Genomic DNA, 11618 nt, shown 5'->3' with positions numbered 1-11618 from the left:
TAGGGTTTCTGAGGAAGACTGATTTCCTGACTGTTTCTTCCATTGCCATTGATTGTTGATCCAAGTAAAATGAAATCCTAGATAAGTTCAATCAATACTTTATTTTTCATATTGTTTGTTATAGGCCCAAATTCTGAGTATTTTTGTTTATTTTTTATTGAGTTATAATGCATTCTTCATTTTCAGTCAGGAAGGTTGTGTCATCTGTTTATTGAAGGTTATTAATGAATCATCCTCCAATTGCTATGCTGTGTTGTTCTTCATATAATCCAAACAGATTGCTCAATTTACAGACTAAATGACTGAGTAGTAGCATGAAAGGATACAACCTTGACATACAACTTACATTACTTTAAACCATGCCGAGCAATTTGTTGTTGTTAAGTACCATTGAGTCAGTAACAATTCATAGTGATCCAATGCACAGCAGAATGAAACACTACTTGATTCTGGGCCAACCTCACAGTTGTTGCTATGTTTGATCCCATTGATGCTGACACTGTGCCAATCCTTCTTGTTTAGGGTCTTCTGATTTTTCTCCAACCCTCCAATTTAACAAATATGATTTCCTTCTCCAGGGACTGATGTCACCTGACAATATATCCAAAGTAAGAAAGATGAAGTCTGACCATCCTGGCCTCCAAAAGCACTCTGGCTGTATATCTTCTAAGACAGATCTATTTGCGCTTTTGGTAGTCCATGTTACTTTCAATATTCTCCAATGAGACCAAGAGCTGAAAACCAAAGCAGAAAAATATACTCGATATTTATCAACCTGAAAAAATTAAAGAAAAGTCTTCAAGCCTTGATATGAAATATTGAAGGATTCTACGGATGACTATTGAATGATGTCAAAAGCATCAAAAGACGATGGAAGGAGTACACAAAGTAATTGTATAACAAAGAAATGGTCAGTGTTCCAACATTTCAAGAGGTAGCAAATGATAAAGAGCCAATGATACTTAAGGAGATAGTTCAAAATGCACTAAAAACTTTGGCAAAGAACAGGGTTGTATTTCACCATACTCATTCAACCTGTATGCTGAGCAAGTAATCTTAGAATTTGGGTTATATGAAGAAAAATGTGGCATCCGGATTGGAGGAAGTCTCATTAACAACTTGTGATATGCAGCTGATACAATCTTGCTTGCTGGAAATGAAGAATGTTTAAAATATTTGCTGATGAAGATCAAATACCAGAGCTTCAGTATGGGTTGCTCCTAAATGTTGAGAAAGCAAAAACACTCACCACTGGTCCAATAAACACAATCGTGATAAATGAACAGAAGACTTAAGTTCTTAAACTTCATTTTGTTTGGATCCACAATCAACACTCATGGAAACAACAGTCAAGAAATCAAAGGACAGAGAATAACTTCTACAGTGGTTGCACCATTTTATAGTTTACTCCAGAGGTGCCAGCCTCTCCACACCCACTCCAGCCTTTGTTGTTTTCTATTTTTTTGGCATTTTGTTATCAATGTGGTGGTATTATCCAGAGAGATAAGTCTCCCATGGAAAAGGGGCTGTCTAGTCTTCAAGGAAGGGACTTTGAGCTCTCTGATGCATTTTATTTCTCCAAGAAAGTATTAGAAGCCATTGTGGAAGATGAAGTGACTCAGAGGTTCTCCTCAGAGGAGCTAATGTCATGGAATCTCCTCACAAAGACCGTTGTAAATTTTCAGTACATCAGTCCAAGGCTCACCATGGTGTGGGTTCTGGGTGTCACAGTACATTACTGTGTTTTACTGCCTCTAAAGATTACCTTGTCTTTCACTGGGATTAATTTACTTTTTATAGGAACTACACTGATTGGGCAATTGCCAGACAGCAGTCTCAAAACCTGGTTAAGTGAACTGGTCCACCTGACCTGCTGCCATATCTGTGTGGGAGTCCTCTCAGGTGCCATTCATTACCATAACAAGCAATACAGATCCTAGAAGGGATGCATTTGTGTTGCCAGCCATACCTCTTCAATAGATGTTTTAATCTTGACAACAGATGGATGTTATGCTGTGGTTGGTCAGGTACATGGTGGACTAATGGGAATTAAATAGAGAGTGATGGTCAAGGCTTGTCCACATGTCTGGTTTGAATGTTCCAGAAATGAATGCTAGACACCTGGTTACTAAGAGACTAAAGGAAAACATTGTTGATAAGAATAAATTATCAATATTAATTTTTCCTGAAGAAAATTGCATCAACAACACTTTCATTGTGTTGTTTAAAAGGGAAGTTTTGAAATTGGAAGAACCATATAACCAGTTGTAATAAAGTATAACCCTCAGGTTGGCGATGCCTTTTGGAACAGTAGTAAATACAACATGGTGAGCTATTTGCTTTGAATGATGACCAGCTGGGCCATCGTCTGTGATGTGTGGTACATGCCCCTGATAATCAGAGAGGAAGGGGAAGATGCAGTCCAGTTTTCTAATAGGGTTAAGTCTGCAATTGCTATACAAGGAGGATTGAGTGAACTTCCTGGGACAGAGGGCTGAAAAGAGCAAAGATGAAGGACACATTTAAGGAAGAGCAGCAGAAGAATTACAGCAAGATGATTGTGGGCAATGGATCTCTCAACTCCCAATTGGACTGAACACCACCCAGTAGATAAAACTTTGTTTCCCAGAGTAAGTGCTTAGAAATGGCATGTTTTCTGGGTTTTTGGGGGGAGGGGGTTGTTTTGTTTCATGGTTTCTATTTTATTTGGGGCATTAATTTTTTCGACAGGACAATTGTCTCTATCTCTTTATGCTGAGGCAGAACCCACAGGTGCTCAGTAGGGTTTTTGATGTCATAGCATCAGCTCCATGCATTGTAAGATACTTTACTGGATTAAAACAGATTCTGCCTTTTTTTAAATGATGAGTCACTGTTGACTGAATAAACCATCTGTACAGGAACGTGTTTCTAAAAGATGCTTGGAACTTATTAATAATGGTCATTCTAAAATAGCAAACAAACAAACAAAAAAAAACACCCGGAAACTCTCTTTTCATAATTAGCTTTCCCAGTCCCTTCCCCGTATTCCCTTAGATCATGAAAGTCGTGAAGTGACACACCTGTTTGAGTTATATTCTATGGCAAGGCTGCTATTATATTCTACTGCAAGGTTGAAAGGAACTATGGAGAATTGTATTTAGGAGCAATGACAATCTTGCAGCCACCTGATCTGAAAGTCGAAAGAAATGTAAATATTTTTTGCTAGTGTGTTGGAAGAGAAATACTATATTTGGTAAACTTCACCAAAGAAAAGTGCATTGAAGTGTGTGTGTGTGTGTGTGTGTGTGTGTGTGTGTGAATTTATATGAAGGCAATTCACAAACAAATACATTTTAGATAGCAACTGGTGATAAATACATTCTAGAAACAAACTAGATTTCCTAGATCTATGCCTAGTTTTCCTCACATCTACTTCTTTTGGGGGGTAACCAAACATGTTTTTAAATAGGAGATGTGGCAGTGGTGATGTGCCGTGGGGTCAAAATCTGACTCATAGTGACCCTGTACAGGGTTTCCGAGGCTGTAAATCTTTACGGGAGCAGAAAGCCTCATCTTTCTCCCGCAGAACAGCTCGTAGTTTTGAACTGCTGACCTTGCGGTTCACAGTCTGATTCGTAACCACTATGCTACCAGAGCTCCTTCACATAGGAGGAGCCTTTAGCAATAAATCATGCTGAATGTCTTCAGTGAGAGTCTGAATGAATGTGTTTAGCATGATTTCTCCCTGGACCATCCCTTTGTGGTTTGTTCAAGAACTTTACCAGTCTCTTCAACAGAAAAACAAGTGATAAAATTACCTTTTGTAATCTGAGCCTTAAATTTTCTAAAGGGAGAAATAAGTATTTCCCAATAAACAGCAATGTTGATAGGAATATAATGTCATTCTAAACTCTGAGAGTATTATGTGTCTCTGGTAACCATGTACAAAATGTGAAACTGTCTTATGGTAAATATAAATAAATTCTATATTTCTAAAAAAAGAAGACATTGAAGAACATGCTGCATTAAGCAAATCTGCTGCACAAGACTTCATCATCAGTGATAATGAAATTTAAGAAGTCTACTAACTTGTTCAGTCTGAAATTAATCAAATATGCAATCAAGATAAATTGACAGTTATTGGAGATTGGGATGTAAAGATTGGAAAAAAGAGGAAGAATCAGTAGTTGGAAAATATGGCCTTGGTGACAGAAACAATGGTGGTGAATGTATGACAGAATTTTTCAAGAAAAATGATTTCTTCATTGTAAAAACATTTTTATTAAAAGTCATAAAATAAGACTGTGCACATGAAACTCATCAATTGGAATACACAGAAATCAAATTGACTACGTCTGTGGAAAAAGATGGTGGCAAAGCCCCATATCATCAGGCAACGTCAGGGACAGACAGTGGAAGAGCCCAACAAATGACTGAAGATTGGAAGAGTTGTGGGATGACATCAAGAACATCACACAGGAAGAAAGAAAAGCTCATTAGGGAGACAGGAAAGAAGGAAAAAGCCAAAAATGGATATCAGAAGAGCCTCTGAAATCTGATCTCCAGTGTATATATTAAAGCAAATGCATGAAATGAGGCAAAAGAGCTGAACAGAAAATTTCAAATGTCAGTTTGAGAAGACAAAGTCAAACATTATAACAAAATGTGCAAAGATCTGAAGTTAGAAAACCAAAATAGAAGAACATGCTCAGAATTTCTCAAGCTGAGGAAACTGAAGAAAGAAATCAAGGCTTGATTTAAAATATTGTAAGATTATATGGGCAAAATATTGAATGATGCAGAAAACATCCAAAGAAGTTGGAAGGTATACACAGAGTCACTGTACCAAAAAGAAATGGTCAATGTTCTGCCATTTCAAGAGGTAACATATGATCAAGAACTAATGATACTAAAGGAAGAAATCCAAGGTGTATTGAAGGCATTGGCAAAGAACAAGGCATCAGGACTTGACAGAACACAAACTGAAATCTTTCATCAAACTGATGCAGCATTGGAGACATTCACTCATCTATGTCACGAAATTTGGAAGACAACTACCTAGCCAATTGACTAGAAGAGATCCATATTTATGCCCACTCCAAAGAGAGGTGACCCAACAGAATGCAGATATCATCAGACAATATCACTAATATTGCATGAAAGTAAAACTTTGCTAAAGATAAAAACAGCTATAACCATACATTTACAGAGAACTGCAAGAGGTTGCAGTTGGATTCAGATGAAGAGATAGCATGAGGGATTTCATTGCCGATGTCAAGTAGCTCTTGGTTGAAAGCAGAGAATACCAGAAAAATGTTTACCTATGCTTTATTGACTATGCAAAGGTTTTAAATTGTGAGGATCATGACAAGTTTTGGACAACATTACAGAGAATGAGTATTTGTGAACACTTAACTGTGTTCATGAGGAACCTTTGCATAGACCAAGAGGCAATTGTTTGAACAGAACAAGGGGACACTAAATGGTTTAAAATTAGAAAAGGTGTCTCACTGTTCTTATTCATTCTGTATGCTTAGCAAATAATCTGAGAAGCTGAGTTTTATGAAAAAAAGCTCAGGATTCGAGGAAGACTCATATACACAGAAGATTGTTTGCTGAAAGTGAAGAGGACTTAAAATTCTTACTGATGAAGATCAAAGACCACACCTTCAATACGGGTTCCACCTCAATTTAAAGAAAACAAAAATCCTTACCATTGGTTCAATTAACAACATCCATATAAATGGAAAAAAAGATTGAAGTTGTTAAAACTTCATTTTGCTTGCATTAACCATCAGCAGATGTCAAGAAATCAAATGATGTATTGCATTAGGCAAATCTTCTGTATAAAATCTCTTTAAAGTGTTGAAGAGCAAAGATGTCAGTTTGAGGACTAAGGTTTGCCTGATCTAAGCTATAGTATTTTCAATAATTTTATAAGCATGTGAAAGTTAGACAATGAACAAGGAAGTCCATAGAAGAATTGAATCATTTGAATTATTGGTTTTGGAGGAAAATATTAGTTTGGCATGGACTGTCATAAGAACAAACCAATCTGTGTTGGAAGCAGTACAGCCAGAAATCTCCTCAGAAGCTAGAATGGTGAGATTTCATCCCTCATATTTCAGACATATAATCAGGTGGAACCAGTCCTTGGAGAAGGTTATCATGTGTTTCTATTGTGCATAAATCTGCCAAGAATAAGTGCCAATTCGATGGCACCTAACAACAACAACAATCTACCAAGCTTAGTACCAAAAGTCTACTTTTGGTGTAGCATCAAAGAAGAATATGCACAATTATCTGGAAAAAGTTATTAGAATTCTCCAACCTTTTCCTTTCCCAATATGCCTGTGTTCAATTTGGTTTACTAATGCATAGTTCAACTGAAAAAATTGGAATACTGTATGGCAAAAAATTGAATGCAGAAGCAGATATGAGTATCTTCTAGTTAACTCAGACAATAAAGAGATTTGTAAAACTTTTAAATAGTATCACTCTTTTTGTTAATATTTTATTTTATATAGTTTTTATAAACATATTATTTATCTTTATATATGGTATTATTATCTAATGTATATTTTTAAAATTCTGTCATATTTACTTCTGTATGTAAAACCACTGGATATCATCTATAGAAAAAAAGCTTTTTTAAGATCCACATAATTTTAACTCCTGCTAAATTTGACTTATAGTCCTCATGTGGCACTGTAGGATAAATACTCAAGTTTGGTTTGAATCACAAGGTCAGTGGTTCAAACTTTTGAATCTCTTCTTAGAAGCCTTATGTAGTGTCGCTATAAGTCTGCACTGACTTGATGACACTCAACAACAACTTTAAGTACTCCATTACTAATCAGAACATAGAATATGCGAGTATGAATGTAGGAATATTGGAATTTGTAAAAAATGAAATGGAATATATAAAGATCAGTATCCTAGGCATTGGTAAGATGAAATGGACTAGTGTCGACCATTTTAAATCTGACAATGATATTGTTTTCTATGCCGTCGACTTCAACTTGAAGAGGATTGACATGGAGTTCATAGTTAAGAGAACATTTCAAGATCTATCTTGAAGTACTATACTGTAGGGTATAGGATAATATTTATAGGCTCACAAAGAAGACCAGTTAATACCACTATTATTCAAATTTATGTGACAATAACTAAAGTCAGTGGTGAAGAAATTGAAGAACTTTATCAACTTCTTCAAGCTGAACTTGATCAAATGTGCAATCAAGATGTTTTGATAATTACTGGCATGCACCCATCTATACCAAGACATTTGGAAGAAATCCATATTTGTGGCCATTGCAAAAGAGCAATAGCCCATCTGAATGCAGAAAGCATTGAACAGTATCCTTAATATAACATGCAAGTGATATTTTGCTTAAGAAAATTCATAAAAATTTCAGCAGTACATTGACAGGAAAATTCCTGAAATTCAAGCTAGATTCAGAATGGGATTTGGAACTAAAGATATCATTGCTGACCTCATATGAATCTTGATTAAAAGCAAAGAATAAAGATGTTTACTTGTACTTTATTGACTATGTGAAGGTTTTCAACTGTGTGAATCATAGCAAACTATGAATAACTTTTAGAAGAATAGGTATTCCATGACATTTAATTGTACTTATGAGGAACCTGTACATAGACCAGAGATGATTATTTGAACAGAACAAGAGAATACTGAAAAGTTTAAAATCAGGAAAGGTATATGGCAGAGTTGTATTCTTTCACTATCTGTATGATGAGTAAATAATGTAATAAACGGTATGATTTGAGAAGAACATGACTGTAGGAATGCAGAAAGACTCATTAAGGATCCTATGATTGTTTGATTTAATTAACAGGCAGTGTTCCATTCTGTTGTACATATGGTCACCACAAGTCAGAACCTACCTGATGGTATCTAACAACAACAAATATTTTAATCGATGCGTAATAATTAAATTTTCAGTATGATCTTACTTTTTACTTGACTAAGGAGCAGAGATGTCAGCTTGAGGACTAAGGTGCACCTGACCCAGGCCATGGTGTTTTCAATAGCCTCATATGAATGCGAAAGCTGGACGGTGAATAAGGAAGATCGTAGAAGAATTGATGCCTTTGATTTGTGGTGTTGGAGGAGAATACTGAAAGTATCATGGACTGCCAAAAGAACCAATAGATCTGTTTTGGAAGAAGTGCAGCCAGAGTGCTCCTTAGAGGCCAGGATGGCTAAGCTTCATCTCACCTACTTTGGACATATTGTCAGGAGGAAACAATCGTTGGAGAAGGATGTCATGCTGGGTAGGGTGGAGGGTCAGAGAAGAAGAGGAAGACCCCCAACTAGATGGATCAGCCAGGTGGCATCATTGATGGACTCGGGGTGGCAGCGGTAGTGAGATTGGCCCAGGATCGGACATTGTTTTGTTCTGCTGTGCATGGGGTCGCTATGAGTTGGTTCTGACTCGATGGCACCTGACAACAACAACAACCAGGAGCCCTAGAACAATTGTTAAGTGCTCAGATGTTATCCAAATGATGGCAGTTCAAATCCACCAGTTGTTCCAAGCAAGAAAAATGTCTGCTTCTATAAAAATCAAAGCCTTCGAACTCCTTTGGAGCAATATTATTGTATTCCATAGGGTCAATCTGAGTCCGTATCGTTTCCCAACAATGTGATTATTTGTTTTGGGGGTTTTCTTTACTTAATTTAAGCTATAAATGAATAAAATTTTATATGTGATTTAGATTTTAATATCTTATACAGATTCTTGAGGAAATTTGTTGTGTTTAGCCATGGAATTTAAGACATACAAAGCTTAACTGTTTTAAAATTAAACATTCAATCTTCATGCACATTCAGAATTTCACAAAGAAAAAATATTTGAATCATACTATTAATTTTATTTAGGCTCTTGAATAGCCCTTCTACTGTTATGCTGGTCTAATAAGAGAATAAAAGTTTGTTATTGTTGTTAAGTGCTGTGGATTTGGTTCTAACTCATAGCAACCCTCTATAGGGTTTCCAAGAAGCAGCTAGTGAATTTAATCACCACCTTTATGGTTCAAACTGACCGTGTAGTTCAGTGCTTATCCTACAGTGCCACACCAGAACTCTAATGAAAGTTTAAGCTTTAATAGATAAGGGGTCTTCAACAAATTGATATAAAATGCATATTATGATAAATCTATTCATGAGTTCTTTTTTGTTTGGTTGTTTGTTTTTTTTTTTCACTAAAATAAACTCATATTAACTTGTTATAACATGTCTGAACAAGATCTGGTTTTAGGCACCAAGAAGGATATAACATCAGTTTGAAAAGAGTCCCTGTTAGGAAGCATGAATTCTGCTAAAATTAAAGCAAGAACAAACATCAAATTTATAGTGAAACTTGGGAGGAAGAATGATGAAATCACAGATCCTTAACAAAAAGTTTATGGGGACAATACCTCAAGGAAATCAGCACTTTACAAATGGATATTTGTCAAGAAGGGACAAGACAATATGAAAGAGGAAACCTGCAGAGGTAGACCATGCACATAAATCTATGAGGACAAAATAAATCTTGTTCATTCCTTAATTGAAAAGGGCCAACAAGTAACAGTAGCAATAATCATAGACACCTTACTTGATTCAGCTTACACAACTGTCACAAAAATTAAAGATGGGTAAATGTTCTACTCAATGGGTACTGCAACTGTTGTGCCCAAATCAGCTGCAAACTGCAGCAGAGATTTCAATGGAAATTTAAACAGTTAAGTGCCATTGAATCCATTCCAACTCATAGCCACCTTATATATGGCTTGTGAGGAGGGGATAGTAGCAGTCTTGTGCTTATTCTACAGCATCCATATCAGGACTTATCAGTTATTTAGGAATAGACTAGATGGCTGGTATCATTGCTTACAGAAGTGTCTTGATCTTGGTGGAGTATATGTTGAGAAATAAAGTTTATATTTTAAATTTTTATTTGTTAACTCCATTTTTCCACAAACTTTTTGAAGTCCCCTTGTACTCTCCTGAAAGTAAAACATTTCAATTTTAGATGATAAATAATCATCACCACCAGAGTGAGATGTCAACGTTATTGATTTTTTTCCCTAATATATAACTCAATATATCAAGCATTATTGAAAGCTAAGCAAACCTGAAGATGAACTATTTATGTGTGTGTGTTTCTGAATTGTAAGAATCTACAAAGAGAACAATAGACTCTGTGATGTCAGTGTTCCTTGACAATTTGACTTTACTCAATCAGGTATTTTAGATGGCAGCTGTGAATATGCCATGTCACATTCCTTTTTGCATTTTTGATTCCTTAGCCCATGCCCTACATAGAAAAATATTCAAATTAGTATTGTAGTCATATACATAGCAATTACTCTGCTTGCATCAATGAATATATTTCTTTAAAGAATGGGTATAACACAATACAATCCGATATTTGCACTTTGAGGAATTTGATCCACTTATACATGATTGTCTGGTAGCGTAGTGGTTATGAATCGGGTTGCTAATCTCTAGGTCGGCAGTTCGAATCTATCAGCTGTTCTGAGGGAAAAAGATGAGGCTTTCTGCTCCAGTAAAGATTTGCATCCTCGGAAACTCTGTGCAGGGTCACTATGAGTCAGAACTGATACCACGGTACTTAACAACAATATACATGATTCTATGGTATATAATAGCCAATGACAAACAAGCAATTCTAAAATATTTACATGAAAGTACTTTTTAAAATGTGCTTAGATTTAACTTGAAGCAGATTCTTAGATAAATACTTTGAAATCACCAATATTACAAGTAAATGTGGTATTATTTTGTTTCTGAAAGTCAAGATAGGTATGAGTATTTTGTGCTATTCCCTGAAAATGAATTTTAAGAGTCGATCTCTTATTGGTAATTCTTGATAAAACGATTTATCCTTCTATTGTTCCAGCTGGAAAGCTGAATGTCAACTTCACAGTTTGCAGATTTGTTTAGAAAATGGGCTCTGTTGAGAACTTGTTTCAAAATTGTCAAATGGGTGTGTAATGAAAACACATCTGCTAGACAAAAGAAAAAGACCCAAGTTTCAGAAAGGAATTAGCAAGGAAACATTAGTTTTAAAAGTTTTTTTTATTTTAAACTGTGCTGCAAAGGAAGTGGATCTTTCCCAAAAGATACTATTCATAGTCTCCGTAATCATCAAATATCAGGCAATGCAAGCAGAGCCAGAAGTAGCTCAGCTGCCAGAAACTAAGGAAATGGTAGATTGAAGGTGAGGTAGTACTGGTGTGATCTTCCAGTATCAAATATCAAGAAAACAGTACACATAACATTTAAACACAATTTTTTTTTTAATGTGGAAGTCCTGGTATGGCACTGTAGGATAAGCACTGGACTGTTAACTACAAGGTTAGCAGTTCAAATCCACTAGCTGCTCCTCAGAAGCGCTATAGAAGGTCATTATGAGTCTGACCCAACTAAACAATGTTTAACAACAAAAACAACAACCAGTGGGTGGGGAGAAATTTTGAAAGGCTTTTATTTTATTTTCTTTGATTCATGGCATCATCATTTTAAATAGATATGATCTGTTCAAGTGCCAGCTCATTAGCAAGATTTTGCATATATATCTATATCTATCTATCTATCATATACA

At 35.7% G+C, this 11618-nt stretch overlaps 1 pseudogene; it reads left to right on the top strand.

Moving 5' to 3' along the window:
- Positions 1-2596, top strand: part of LOC102811941 — a 110247-nt pseudogene extending 107651 nt beyond the window's left edge.
- The last annotated feature ends 9022 nt before the right edge of the window (positions 2597-11618 follow it).

The sequence above is a fragment of the Chrysochloris asiatica genome, unplaced genomic scaffold (genome assembly GCF_000296735.1).
Source record: "Chrysochloris asiatica unplaced genomic scaffold, ChrAsi1.0 scaffold00145, whole genome shotgun sequence".
Lineage (NCBI taxonomy): Eukaryota > Metazoa > Chordata > Mammalia > Afrosoricida > Chrysochloridae > Chrysochloris > Chrysochloris asiatica.
Note: the sequence above shows the minus strand (reverse complement) of the source record. Positions and strands in the feature narration are given on the sequence as shown.